Source organism: Anas platyrhynchos, chromosome W, assembly GCF_047663525.1.
Source record: "Anas platyrhynchos isolate ZD024472 breed Pekin duck chromosome W, IASCAAS_PekinDuck_T2T, whole genome shotgun sequence".
Classification (NCBI taxonomy): Eukaryota; Metazoa; Chordata; class Aves; order Anseriformes; family Anatidae; genus Anas; species Anas platyrhynchos.
The window spans coordinates 7,106,526-7,122,134 of NC_092620.1; the positions used below are offsets into that span (position 1 = coordinate 7,106,526).

The 15,609-nt window shown below is 42.4% G+C and overlaps 1 long non-coding RNA gene across 2 annotated transcripts; it reads right to left on the reverse strand.

Moving 5' to 3' along the window:
- Positions 1 to 12,612: 12,612 nt before the first annotated feature.
- On the reverse strand, positions 12,613 to 14,932 carry LOC119714337 (uncharacterized). 2 transcript variants are annotated; one of them, XR_005261451.2, is made up of 3 exons: positions 14,610 to 14,813; positions 13,711 to 13,811; positions 12,613 to 12,958 (listed from the first exon to the last, which is right to left on the reverse strand). It is a non-coding gene; the product is annotated as an uncharacterized lncRNA (long non-coding RNA). The 2 variants fall into 2 exon arrangements; XR_011805632.1 differs by having other exon boundaries at positions 13,711 to 14,932.
- Positions 14,933 to 15,609: the final 677 nt, after the last annotated feature.

Below are 15,609 nucleotides of genomic sequence, written 5' to 3' on the forward strand. Positions count from 1 at the left end.
CTGAAACCAGGGCAACTGCCGAAAACGGAAAAAGCGTGAGATAAGGGAGAGAAAGGAAGAGTCTCAGGAAATTTGTTGTGCGGTACCCCTTGCACGGTAAAGTGCTTGGCAGTACACCCCACTTTTCCAGAATTGGAATTTTACTGCGTGGTACCCTGCAGGAGGTAAATTTCTGTAGCAGCACACTGACAAGGGCTAGGAGAAATGGGAGAATGTGGGTTCCAGGGGACAGGGAGATTTCCTTTGGGGAGTGTCTACCGACAGTTCTTCCTGAAGAACGATAAGAAATTGGAAAAATAATCTCAAAATTAGAGGAGATGATAAAAGAAAAAAAATAGTTAAATATTGTATATCAGTCTGGATAAATGAACCAATTTTGGAAACAGCAGTATTTTGGCCAAAATATGGGTCTGATGAAAATTCAGGCTTTAACTTTATATGTAAACAATAAGATTCCTTTTTTGGAGAAGGAGCCAAGTTATGCTCCCTATAATCCTAATATTGCATCAGTGACAGCAGCAGTTGCTCTGATCCACGCTCCACGGCGCGACTTCTCCAGGGACAGCGTCAGCTGCAGTTGCTGTGTCCCCTCCTGGAGCACCTGCCGCTGCCTCTGGTGCAATATCAGGATTTTAGGGAGCATAACTTGATTACTCCTCCAAAAACCTTATTGTTTACATATACATTTCAAGCCTGAATTTTCATCAGACCCGTTTTTTGGCCAAAGTATTTGGCCAAAATACTGAAGTTCCTTTTATTAGCTTTTTAGGCCAGATAATTACACAATATCAAACCATTTTTTAATCTTTTTTCCTAGTTTTTGGGTTGTTTTTCCAAATCCTTATCATTCTCTCCAAAGGACTATCTTTAGGCACAATCCCAGGGTCTCCAACCCCACCCTGCTGACTCTTGGAACCCTTAATCCCCAGCTCTTCCTGACGTGCTGCTGTGGACTTTACCACCCACAGGGTATCACATGCTTCACCTAGGATGAGGACAGAGGTGGGGTATACTGCCAAGCACCTCACTTCACTGTGCTCAGGGTACCATACACCTAAGGGCCCCAAACCCTCGAGACTCTCTTTCACTCCTCTCTTTCACTTCGTCCCTCTCCAGCCGAGGGGATTTCGTTCATCCCCTCACAGGACTACAGAGCCTTGCAGATCTGGACTCCATGATCGCTTTGCACTATAAGTGCATCTCATTCACACTCCACAGGAGTCTCCCTGAATCCAACCTGAGGCAAGATACGGTAAAGTTTCCCTTACCTCGGTCTGTGCACGGCTTCTCAGTCCGGGTTATCAGCAGTAATCCCAGTGCCTGTTCCCAATTCAGTCTGAACTATATCTGGGCTGTGTCTGTGTATGTCAGTGCTGGCCTCCGTTCTCCCCAGAACTTCATAGAGCCTGTCTTCAGATTAACAGTCTCAGTCCTTTGCCATCTGTACTGAGACAACCCACCACCACTGACAGGACTGCTGAAATCAGTGGAGTGCACCTTCCTGTCTGTGGTGGCAAGAAATCTTCGGCAGGTGACAAGATCCTGGAAGAGCCCCCAAACTGTAAGAAAAATCTCAAATAACTTTTTCTTCAGACAGCATCTTCTGTGAAGCTATTTTATTAGTGATTGCAATGGCGGGCGTCCTGTCAATCAGGAGCACCTTTTAGTAAACAAATCATAACCTTTTATTCCCTATTACCCGACACCTGATCACCTCCCCTGTTTCCTCATTGGCTGAATACTACAGGTTCACAAGCTACTCAATGCTCCTCTATACCATATATGTACAATTTTTTTTTCAACTCTTTAATTTCTCCTTTCTTATGTTTTGAGAACTTGTAATCTTTGTTTTACTGTTCTCACACTGCTCATCCTGTTTTTCTCAAGCTGCTAAGTTATTTTGGAACAGTGAGGCCTTCTACTGTCCACTTATTTACTTAGCATTTCTCTTTATGACTACACAACTACCTTGGAATACAGAAAAGTAATTCTCTACTGCAAAAACACAACTTAATTTCTCACAATATTAAATGGGTACTAATATTGCAATTGGACAACAGGCTCCTGTTAATCTTCCCTAAAAAGCAGATGAAACACAGTTCCTCATATAAAGCTAATTCTGTGGTTTCCTAGTTCCTATGGACTATGCTAGCAGATGGTATCAGCAGCATCCCTTCAGCTTTGGCTAAGAGTCAGCTTTTCATTTCAATTTGTCTCTTTTTAATTTCAACCATGGGCACTATATACAGTAACTGCTCGAGTTAGTCTAATAATTGTTGCAAAATACCATTTGTGGTGAAATTTAATGTCTACCTACTGAACAACAACTTGCAGATAACATTTTTTTTTTGGTCTACAGACAGATACAGAAATAATTCAAATGAATTTCCTTTATAAGTTACCCAAGGCAGATCCATGCAGTGTCACAGAGCATTCCTCCTTCCTAACAATTTGGATCTCTTTTTCAGTGATACCTTTCAAGTGCCTTTCCTTATTAGTCATGGGCCCAACTGGTAATGCAACGATCCTTAGGTCCTTGTATGAGCTTAGGACAGAGGACGAGAAGTTTGCTGCTGGCGTTGCATCTCCTCATCAATAGAGATGATTCTGCAAGAGGTATACGTCTCCCTCCAGCAGCCTAACAAATTCTGGACCATGTTTTCCTCACCACTTGAGATAACCCTGCCTCTCCTCAAGAGTCAAGACCATTCCTCTGACGATAGTGTTGGTGAATCTGCGAGGCACATTCCCTTTTGTAGGTTGCTTCCTGCTGAAGGAAAGCAAGCAGAGGAGTCAAAATGAATGGAGTGACCTTTTCCTGAGCAGGTTGCTTTCTTCATACAAAATAAAAGTTCTGGTCAATGGCCACTCTCTCTGCTTTTTACGGACAAAGATGGGGAGGATAAGATGAGAAAGGATGACAGAGGAGATTATCTTTCTTGACTGGTATCTGGAGAACCCAGTTTTGTGCAGCCCCATGAATTATAGGGACACAGTACTGTAGGAAGACTGTGCACTACGACAGGCAGTATTAACATGAAGTATGGTTCACAAAACTTTAGAAGATCTAGCTAAGAAAGTATTTCTGATTGCTATGAAAGGATTCCACATACAGGTGGGCAGGTTTCATATTGCAAGAAAAATATGATATAATGTATATAATTAGATATAAAAGTGAAGATATGAGAAACAAACTTTTTAGTATTGGGCAGTTTTTACAAAAGAATGTTCTTGGTAAAATTCTTGGTATAATATACATAAAATAAAACATTTTGATGGCTAGAGACTGTGGAAATGGGGACTGTAAACATAGTAGGATACAGGAATATGAGCCATAACTTACAGATAACAATTTTTATGTTTTAATTTATTTTATTGATCTCATGTTTAGATCCTTAACCTTATTCTCTGCTAACTGCATCCTGTCTCATTTTTATTTTTACTGATGGGATTATTATCTGTTGTATGTATTTTTAAAATTATTTTTATTTACAGATGATGACTGTTAGCTAGTGAAAAGGTCTGATATTTAAATATCTGAACCATACTTTGTTTGCTGTAGAGGAAAAAGGTTCATTTTAAATTATAAGAAAATTCTAAATTGTTGGCTTCTACTATTTTTCATCAGGACAGTAATGGTATATTAGTAAAATGTTGCTTCTAGGCTTGTGATAAACATAATGCCATGCAAACCTTTTATCCTGAAATTTTGAAAAGTATATATTATCTCAGTGGTTTTAAATTGTATTAAAGCATCTAGTGAGGTTAAAATCACCTTTTTTTCCTTCCTAAAGGATGGAAAACATGAACTGAATTCTTTGTGGCTGTATTTTTATACATTTCTTAGAGTATCCCTTAGGACTTTTTAGGAAATACAAGATTTCTACACAGAAATAAATAATTAAATGAATAAATCCTACAACTATCTTTTATTAATTCTGAAGTTCTTGGAAATGTATTTCTGCCCTTGTCATTTTGACATTCAGTGAATATTTAACAAATGTTTTCTTCCATATCATTTTAGTGTGTGACTGATGAAACGTTAAAATGCTGTCAACAGTGGTATATTTACATGTATAAGTTTGACTGCAAAAACATGTTGCCTATGTCTCCATCATGCACTAAACCATTACTATGCAGGAGAGAAAAAAGAGAGAAGAAAATGGAGGGAAGGTCCCTCCAGTATTTTCTGGACAGGTGTTCTGGTTGCTGAATCATAACTTTGATTTTGCAAGTGTGAGATTGGGATGGTGCTCGGGAATACTGGATGGGGAGGTTGTTTGTGTGATCTGATTACTGACACTTGCTTTAGTACTTAGATAATAAGGGGCAGACAAAAGTATCTCCTTAACAGTAAGTCAAAAATCACAATGAGATTTTCTCATTATTAAGCAGTGTTTTGCTGAAATGGAACTTTAGTTGTGGTTTAACCCAGTGGGCAGCTAAGCACCACACAGCCGTTCACTCACCCTCCCCCCTCCCTCTCTGGGATGGGGGAGAGAATTAGAAAGAAATGAAAGCCTGTGAGTTGAGAAAAAGACAGTTTATTAGGACAGAAAATAAATGAAAATAATAATAATAATAATAATAATAATAATAATAATAATAATAATAATAATAATAATAATAGAATCATAGAATCATAGACTACCCCGAGCTGGAAGGGACCCATAAGGATCATCAAGTCCAACTCCTGGAACCACACAGGTCTACCCAAAATTTTAGACCATGTGACTAAGTGCACAGTCCAATCGCTTCTTAAATTCAGACAGGCGTGGTGCAGTGACTACTTCACTGGGGAGCCTGTTCCACTGTGCGACCACGCTCTCGGTGAAGAACCTCTTCCTGATGTCCAGCCTAAACTTCCCCTGCCTCAGCTTAAACACCATTCCCGCGGGTCCTATCACTGGTGTTTACGGAGAATAGGTCACCTGCCTCTACACTCCTCCTCGTGAGGAAGCAGTAGACTGCGATGAGGTATCCCCTCAGCCTCCTCTTCTCCAGGCTGAAAAGGCCAAGTGACCTCAGCCGCTCCTCATACGTCTTCCCCTCTAGGCCCTTCACCATCTTCATTGCCCTCCTCTGGACACTCTCCAACAGTTTTACATCCTTTTTGTACTGTGGTGCTCAGAACTGCACACAGTACTTGAGGGGAGGCCGTATCAGCGCAGAGCAGAGCGGGACAATCATTTCCCTCGACCGACTAGCGATGCCGTGCTTGATGCACCCCAGGATATGGTTGGCCCTCCTGGCTGCCAGGGCACACTGCTGGCTCATATTCAACTTGCTATCAACCACAATCCCCAGATCCCCCAGATCCCTCTCTTCTAGGCTGCTCTCCAGCGTCTCGTCGCCTAGTCTGTACATATAGCCAGGGTTGCCCCATCCCAGGTGCAGGACCCAGCACTTGCTCTTGTTAAACTTCATGCAGTTGGTGATCGCCCAGCTCTCCAATCTGTCCAGATCTCTCTGCAAGGCTTTTCCACTCTCATCAAAGTCCACAACTCCTCCAAGTTTGGTGTCATCAGCAATTTTGCTCAGAACACCTTCTAGTCCTACATCCAAATCATTTATAAAAACATTGAATAGGACTGGCCCTAAAATGGACCCTTGAGGGACCCCACTAGTGCCCATCTGCCAGACAGATGCGGCCCCATTTACCACAACCCTTTGGGCCCTGCCCGTTAGCCAATTGCTCACCCATCGTATGATGTTTTTATTTAGCTGTATGGTGGACATTTTGTCCAGTAGGATCCTATGGGAAACTGTGTCAAAAGCTTTGCTGAAGTCCAAAAAGATCACATCATCTGGTTTCTCTTGATCGACTACATGGGTGATCTTATCATAAAAGGAAATCAAATTTGTTAGGCAGGACCTACCTCTCGTGAACCCATGTTGGCTGGGACCAATGACTGCATAGTCCCCCAGGTGCGCTTCAGTAACTTCAAGGATCATCTTCTCCATAATTTTACCAGGCACTGACCTGAGACTGACAGGCCTGTAATGGCTAGAGTCTTCTTTCTTACCCTTCTTGAAAATTAGCACATTTCCCAGCTTCCAGTCTACTGGGACCTCTCCAGATTCCCAAGATCGTTGAAAAATAATGGAGAGAGGTCCCGCGATGACATCAGCCAGCTCTTTAAGCACCCTGAGATGAATCCCATCTGGACCCATGGACTTGTATGGATCCAGGCGGAGCAGCAAATCCCGCACACGTTGAGGGTCGGTTGGGAGGTTGTCATTCCCACCATCATAGTCCTCCAGGTCAGGGCACCCTGTGTCCCGAAGCCCATCACCAGCATTGAAGACAGAGGCAAAGAAGGCATTAAACTTCTCTGCTTTGCCTGTGTCATTGTCTGTGAGGAGACCTTCTCCATTAAGTAGTGGACTTATGTTTTCTTTGGTCCTCCTTTTTCTGTTCACATATCTAAAAAAAAACTTTTTATTGCCTCCCACAATCTTGGCCAGCTTCAACTCTAGTTGGGCTTTGGCCACACGAATCTTCTCCCTACAAACGCTAACAGTGTCCCTGTATTCCTTCCACATTGCCTGACCCTCCTTCCAGCAGCCATACATTTTCTTTTTTTCCTAAGCTCCAGTAGACAATCCCTGGTCAGCCAGGCCGGCCTTCTGCCCCGCCTGCTTGACTTCCAGTATTTTGGGATTGCCTGATCCTGTGTTTTTAGGAGGCAGTGCTTAAAGACTGACCAGCACCAATGGACACCAATGCCTTCAAAAGCAGTTGCCCAGGGGACCTTGCTGACTAGTTCCCTGAGCAGCCTGAAGTCTGCTTTCCCCATATCCAGGGCTGAAGTTTTGGTGGCAGTTTTCCTTCTGTCACCATAAATTTTGAACTCAACCACTTCATGGTCACTATGGCTGAGAAGGCCACCAATTGCCACGTCCTCCACAAGACCCTCTCTGTTTTCCAGCAACAGATCTAGGAGGGCGCCTTTCCTAGTTGGCTCCCTTAGCACTTGCACCTAGAAGTTATCATCTAGGTGCTTTATGAACCTCCTGGACTTGCTCGTGTTGGCTGTGTGGCACTCCCAGTTGATGTCTGGCAAGTTGAAGTCCCCCATAAGGACAAGGGGAGTTGATCTCGAGGCATCTCTTAGTTCTGCAAAGAATACTTAATTGGCATTGTTGTTGTGGCCTGGTGGTCTGTAATAGACTCCCACAACGACATCCCCTTTATTTGTTCGTCCCTTAATCCTTACCCAGAGGCTCTCAACTTTGCCATCGCCAACTTGAAGTTCCACACAGTCCAGCCCATGCTTCACATACGCCTCCACCCCACCACCTCACCTACCCTGCCTGTCCCTCCTGAAGAGCCTGTAACCATCTATTGCAACACACCAGCCACAGGACTCATCCCACCAGGTTTCGCTTATGCCAATGATGTCGTAGTTGTGGGACTGGGCCAAGACTTCTAGCTCATCCATTTTATTCCTCATACTGCGTGCATTTGTGTAGAAGTATTTCAAATGTGCCTAATTGCATGCAGCACCTTTTGGAGCAGACCGAAGGACCTCACTAGCACACGGTCTCTCTGATCCTAGCACACCATCCCTTAGCTCTTCATTGGCGGGCCTGGTTTTATCCCTTTCCTGCTTCGACTCTAGTTTAAAGCCCTATCTATCAGCCCTGACAACTCCTGAGGAAAAATCCTTACCCCTCTCTGAGAGAGGTGCATCCCATCTGGTGCCAGCAGGCCTGGTGTCAGGTAGACCTTCCCATGATCAGCAAACCCGAAGTTCTGCCAGTTGCACCAATCTCAAAGCCACGTGTTAATGTGATGAGTCTGCATCGATCCCCCCTATCGGAAGGACAGAGGCAAACACAACCTGTGCCCCTGATCCTTTAAGTAGTCGCCCTGTTGAAGGTCTTTTTGAAACAGCAAAGATCCCATAGCTTGCTGCAGCTGAGCAGACCAAGCTACCAGGGCAACTATGAGAAGTTCCCATGACAGTGTTCCCACATCACCCAATTGAGGAATTCAGAAAAATATTGTTGCCAGCAGCTGGCTTCAAGGATGGGATCTATGTGACTGCTAATCACAAGGGGGTTGTTTTCTTGCAGGTGCGGTTGTTTTCTTGTAGTTGTTTGTCTGAGTGCTTTTGACCAATAATCTTGTGTGAGACACTATCCGCCTCTATTTAGTTCACTATAAAAGCTAGGCTATTCGGGCAATAAAAGGGAGCATGATCTGACCATACTGGTGTCTGTCGTGCTTTCGGCCATGCTTCCTGAAACATATGATGCCAGAACAGGCTGAGACCCGAACAGGCTGTGACCCGGACACACTGAGAGACGCTGAGAGATCTGACAGATGCTGACAGAAACAGAGAGACTTCAGAGACACAGAGAGCCCTGAGAGAAGCTGAGAGACGGTGGGAGAAGCTGAGAGACGCTGAGAGAAGCTGAGACCTGAGAAACGCTGAAAGACCCAACAGATGCTGAGAGACCTGAGACACACGGAGAGACTTCAGTGGCACGGAGAGCCCTGAGTGACGCTTCAGAGACACGGACAGCTCTGAGAGACACGGAGAGACCTGACAGAAGCCGGAACACCTGAGATATACTGAGAAACTCCAAGCACTGACCCGGACAAAGGACTCGCGGGGAGACGCGGGACAGTGACATCATCGCGGTCAGACGCGGAAGTCGCTGTGAGATGCGGGGTAAAATCGCGGGGAGACGCGGAAATCGCGGGGAGACGTGGGGAGAGATCGCGGTTCGACGCAGAGAGATTGCGGCTAGACGCAGAGAGAGATCACGGTTCAACGCGGGGAGAGATCGCGGGGAGACACGGAGAGATCGCAGCTAGACGCGGAAAACAAAGGAATCGCAGTGGGACGCGGGAAATTGACGTCATCACGGTGTGACGCGGGACATCCGGGATCGAGTTGGCACATAGCAGAGGGGCGGAGATCAGGACCCTGCAGCCTGTCTGAAGTAACCATGGAGGCAGCGGCGGCTGTGCTGCTTCTCTCTAGCATTCTTTTTATGAGAGGCATATACTGCAATGCAAAAAAGACTATTCGTCCCCAGATAGGTGATATAACTATCCTGTTACATAATTTGACAGATGTACAAATGTTCCTGGATAACATTCAGAGGGGTTGCCACATTGTACGGACTACTAATGACGCCTTAGCTATATTACTACCTTTATTGCGGTGCAGGAGTGCAGAGCCACAGATTACGCTAACAAATGACCACCGGCAGGCTCTTTCGCAAATAGCTTCTAAGGTTGCAGCTGGCACTGCCTGCAGCCATATAGCAGACATTACACTCTCTTTCCTAATTAGCATTCATGCGTCTCACCCATTTGCGGTGAATGGTCAGTGGCAAAAAGAAAAGGGGGAGAGTAAGGGGCGACAAAGACAGAAACAGTATCAGGAGGATGCCACTGACACTAACAGCACTGGGAATAGGAGTAGTATAAGTGCCACAGGTGATGGCAAAGGTGGAATGATAGGGCAGCTTTTTCGAGTTCTGGAATGGATTTTCCTACCGATTCAGCCAAAAACGAGTATTCCATATTCTCCCACGGGCCAAGTGATGGTTGACCAATCACGCCAGGTTTTAAAGGAACAATTAGTGAGATTAAAAGACATCAAGAACATCGATGAACAATTGTCCGAGGCATTGGTTGTCTTGAATCACTTATGTTTGACTAGTGACCGAGAAGACCCTCCTACAAGTATTCATTTTCAAACAATAAATATAGCAGCACCAAATGTGTTACCACAAATAAGAATGAATTACCGAGATCCTGCTACAGGAACTTGGAAAGGGCCATACGGGTACAGAAATACAAGTAACACCTGTGATTACAATGACACTGCTAGGCAGGGTTTAGGGGCTTATGGCACGGAGACAAGGGGTAACAGCTATAGCGTTTAGAACAATCGTACAGCAATGGCCTTACCTCCTGATGTTTTTCTGATTTGCGGGAATAGGGCCTGTCAAGGTATCCCTGCAAATGCTATTGGAGGTCCATGTTACTTAGGTAAATTTACTATATTTGCTCCTAGCTTCTCGCAGTTGCATGAGATCGCCAGACATAAACGGGCATTGCTTGCATTGGATTGCAATGATAATGTTGAATTGTGTGGGGTTGCAGCTAGAACGGCATTGGCATGGATGCCTGGAGTGGCATCTGTGGCCACACTTAACAACTTAGAAAAATTGGTATTCTGGGCCGAGAAGCAAGCCAATGCCACAACAGAGATACTTGAGGAGATGTTACCAGATCAAAATAGTCTGCGACATGCACTCTTACAGGATCGAGCTGCTATTGACTTCTTGCTTTTGGCTCAAGGGCATGGGTGTGAGGGCTTTGAGGGAATGTGCTGTATGAACCTTTCTGATCGTAATGAGTCAATTCACAAATCCATTAGTTTCCTGAAAGAGCACATGAGAAAGATTCAATATAGTATCAACCCTTTCAATCAGTGGCTCACTGATTTGTTTGAAACAATGCATAGATGGTTTCTGGGATTAATCAAAGAGGGATTAAGGATTCTGTTTGTTGTGGTGTTAATCATCATTGCGTGTTGTACTGTAATAAATGTGGTTAAAGGTTACCTGCAAAACTGTTACAACCTTTCTTGTGATTTGTGTTTCTGATACAAACAGCAATTACCCAGCCAAGTAATGAGACTCTAATGAACATGTCTTTCCTATATTATTTTTGAAGTTAATCAGAGAAGCCTTGTAGTATTGTAAAATTAAAGTCTGCTTTTTCCCTGACAAGACACATCTGGTTGTTCTACTAAATATTTATACTTGAGTAATTGAGAGTTATTAAATATATATATATAGGTTTTCCATGTAAACATGAAAATATATTATTTTTATTTACCTCTGGTTTTATTCTAGCATGATACAGATCAAATTTTTTTTTCTGCTTAGTCTGATCCAAATCCAATATCGATATATTTTTTTAACCGCGTATTTCATGTGGAAGTGTATCTCACCTGTGTACAGGAGGGAGTTTTGTTTAGTGGAAATAAAGCTGCAAGTGAAGAGAGGAATATTATTTTTGAGATCAAGGAACTCCTCCTTATTATGAAATGTAACAGTCATGAGCCATAGATTTATTTTTTTATTATTATTATTTCTGTCTCTTTTTTGTCTCATCTAATACAGTCTTCAGGACTGTGTGAAAAAAAACAGCAACTTCTCTTTGAGTCTTGAAAATGCAGATGTACCTGTGTACTTATAACCCATGTGTGGCTGGCCTGGTTGCACTGCTGAGGAGAGTTTAGATGGAAGCCTGGGACTGTTGTCTTCTGAGACTGCTCTTTGGAGGGCGGATTGGGGATCGCAGGAGATGTACGTTTGAAGCCCTAAAGTTGAGAAACTTGAACCTGCATCCTAAACCTAAGTATTGGAAAGTAAATTTGAAAATTACATGAAGTTTGGTGGAAAAGTAAATCATACTAAGAAGAGGGTATGGATTTTTTTAGCCTAGATTTTTTGGGAAGCAGTCTTATTCAAACAGGGTGAATTTGGTACATAAGTGCAAAGCTGTGGAAGATCTACCTGCAAAGAGAACCTGGGGGAAAATATTCTGGAAATGCATTTCGGGGGGGGGGGGGGGGGGGGGGGCGGAATAAAAAAATTGGAGGACCTAAACAAGGCTATGAACTTGAGTTCAGTACAGGGCTGTAAAGGAGTGGGACTACACAACAAAGAAAGGAAAAGTGGGGTGATGGCATACCTCTGCTTGCAATTGGTATGTCCTGACTCATTGGACTACCTGTCAAAATTTCTATATGACCAAGCATTGCAAATCATTTACCATATAATTTACCAACTCAGAGGGATGAAAGGCGAGTGGGAATTTTTGAGGGAGTTTACTGGCAAGAAAGGAAGGTGCTCCGCATCCTTTTCTTACTGTTCTGGACATTCATCTTATGATGGTGTGGACCACACTCTAGAAGAGCTACTTTCTGTCTGAATAGACAGGGAGTCATGTAAGTCTTGGTCTGATATTGAGTTTTCCATTAGAGAGATTAATGTTTAATCAGAGAATCCCACCATAAACAGCTCAAAATTTTTCATGGTAACAAAACTTAATTTAAGCTATGAAACAATAATTTCTTTTATAGGGCATTAACATATGCTTTGGATAGGCCATGCAACAAAAACAATACTGTGAATTGCTTTACTGGGATGAATTTTAAAAGCAATTTTAAACATTTTGATAAGAGTCTATTTTTTGCTAGATGATTTATCTATTTACTGATTTAGTATGTGTTTTTCTCTTACAACGTGTCCTGTAATAAGGGAGAGAAATCAGAGGAGAGAAAGCTGATGCTATTAATTGGAAATATTTTTTAATCATATCTACATGTTTCCCAAGTGGATTTTCTTTACAGTAAATTACTTAATAGCAGTGTAATCGGAATTTAACATTGTTTCAGTTTCATGAACTACTTACATTAATGATGATCTAATCTCCAGGTTGATGCACTCCTGTTTAGGAATTTAAATGCCAGCTTCAGGCTTTAAAAGTTTTTAAGATCTAATTGTCTAATTGTTAATAGTGTCTTGTTGCAGGAAGCACGGCCGAAAGCACGACAGGCACCAGCAGAGTCAGATCATGCTTCATTTTATTGCCCGAATAGCCTAACTTTTATAGAGAACTTAACAGGGGTGGACAGTGTTTCACACAAGATTATTGGTCAAAAGCACTCAGACAAACAACTACAAGAAAACAACCCCACCTGCAAGAAAAGAACCCCCCTTGTGATTAGCAGTCACGTAGACCTTGTCCTTGAGGCCAGCTGCTGGTAACAATATTTTTCTGAGTTCCTTAATTGGGCGATGTGGGAGTCATTGCCGTGGGAGCTTCTCACAGTTACTCTGGTAGCTTGGTTTGCTCAGCTACAGCAGGCCGTGGGATCTATGTTGTTTCCAGATTCCCTCAACAGTGTCTGTGCTTGTAATGCCAAAAAAAAGGGGGGGGGGGGCTTAAGAAACAGGACTTTATAGTTTTGTTTTCCTACAGCTGCTAGTCAATACAAACATATAAAAACAGGTACTACTAATTATCCTGTCATTGATCAAATAAAAATGACCTTTACCTTGTGTCAAACAAGATTCAGTGTTAAAAACGATAGTTCATTTAAGCAGCTTTGTCTAAGGAGAAACACCAAAAGCAACAGCAAAAATTCCCTGTACCCCGTAGAAATACCTTGAAACCAGGTTCCTAGCGCAAGGGCCCCAATACTTTTCCTTCTGGAACTCAGATTTTTGCCTGTGAGTTAGAAATTACACTCCCTGAATTCAAAGTATGTAATTGCTGAGATAAACAATTCAGGAGCAAGCCTTACATTGAAAATTGATAGGTGCAGGTTGCTGGTGTACAAAGACAAATGATGACTCTGCTCGGGATGTGTTTGCAAACAGAAAAGTAGAAGAAGGGCTACACGTATCAAACACTTACATTGCATTGAATAATGTGATAGGTTATTGTCAGTAGTAAGTAGAAAACATTAGGAAAAAATAGTGGTATTGCAGAGAATGGGATGATATAAGAAAAAGAAGAGCTGTAAGGCTTGGGAGCGTGTGTGCAGAGGGAAATTGGAATTGTCTGTAGAAGAACAAAGAGAACAGCAGGAAAGATAAAACATGGGTGATGGAAGGATAGTAACAGCTATTAATTACAATGAGAAGTCATTTGCGCTGTACCTTCACTGCGTGAAAATGGTGATCATTGAAATAGCGTAGGCCCAAGCATCTGAATCCAATAAATGCGGCTTATTTGCAGATGTGATGCCAGCAAGTGAAACCTTGCAAGAAAAAGAAATGCAAGTGCACCTTTGGGCTTGAAATTCACTCTTGGAACCAGATCATTTATGTTTATAGCCTCCATCATTAAGCATCTCTTCCCATAAGTATGCAATCTCAAATGCCAAACTGACCAGTGCTATTAAAAGTGTAAAACTTTTAAGTAAATAGAGAACATAGAAGGAGGAATAACATTATATATATATATATATATATATATATATATAAAGTATTAACCACTAAATATTTACCTCTTTGGTGCAAGTTTTATTGACCAAAATAAAAATTTGACCTTTTTTTTTCTAAAAGGGGAAAATGTTGTTCTCTTGATTTATTCTATCTGACAACTAAATATACTTTTCAAAGAGTTCTAAAAATAGTTGTCACACTATTAGTTACCTTTTTTGTTATTATTATTTATCTGTATCTAGTTCATATACTACCATCTTCTTTATAAGTACTTAAAAACATTAAACAACAATAACTTTACAAAGCTGTGGTGATTTTACCATGCTGGGCAGCTAAACCCCACAACCGGGCTCTCACTCCCCCTCTTTTAGATGAGGAGGGGGAGAAGTAAAGCAAAGAACAATTCACGGGTTGAGATAAGGATAATTTAATTAAAGGGAAATAATAATAATAATTAAATAAAGATTATTATGAACTAAACAATTTAACTAAAGGGAAATAAAAAGGGAAAGGGGAAAAGGGAGGGGGAAAGGGAAAAATAAAAAGAAGGGAGGAAAACAAACAAATAAAATAAATGAAGGCTATGTGGAAGTGCAGAGGAAAGAAATTACTCTCTACTTCCCACAAATGAGCGATGATTGACCAATGAGCAAGGCCTCAACGCACGCAGCCGGTGTTCGAGAGGAGGACCGACGTTTTCCCAACGAGAGCCCACCCCTCCCCTCTTCTTCCTGTTTCCACCTTTTATTGCTGAGTGTGACATCACATGGTATGGAATTTCCCTTTGATTGGTTTAGGTCAGCTGCCCTAGTGATGTTTCTCTTCTCACTTTTTTGCCCACCCCCTAGGAGGGTTAGAGAAAGTCCCGATGCTGTGCCACTGCTGCTCAGCAGTAGACACAACACTGGTGTGATAACACTGCTGTTCCAACTACAAGTGCAGAGTACGGCACTGCATGGGCTGCTGCAGGGAAAGTTAACATTCCAGCCAAACCCAATACAAAAGCGAGACTTGCTTTGCTTCATGGAAAACAAATGTTGAGAAAAGTGGTGTTACAAGCAAGCAGTGCTGCAGAGTGCTGAGCTAATGTAAATCCCCCATTTATGTAAAATAAAGGGTGAAGAGAGATTTAGTGAGTAAACTCAAAAGTTTAAGAGAAAACAGGTTTCAAAACTGACCTGAGCAGGATAAATTGTGACATTACTCACACAGTGCACACAGGGAAATGGATTATGTAAGAGAAAAGTAATAACAAAGATATTCTGTGGGAAAGGAATTTGCAGGTGGCTCTGCGCTGTTTCACACGTCCCTGAATTAGAGATAATGAGGAAACAAGCGGTAGAAACAAAAACTTGAGCAAGGTTGAGATAATGTAAATTGGCTACAGTGTTAAAGATGAGCTTTGGGCAGTGGCCAATTGCTGGCTGGATCAAAGGGTGTGTCTGAGGGTCTCTAACTAATAGTATGACAGAGCATGGGGCTATGGGGAAAGTATATGTAGTAGTGAAAAAGGGCAATAAATGTCTCCTGTTCAAGAGCCATCAGGAGTCTGTGTCTTGCATCCCTTCAATATTCTTATTTAATAAACATTCTGTGTTCATCTCAGTATTT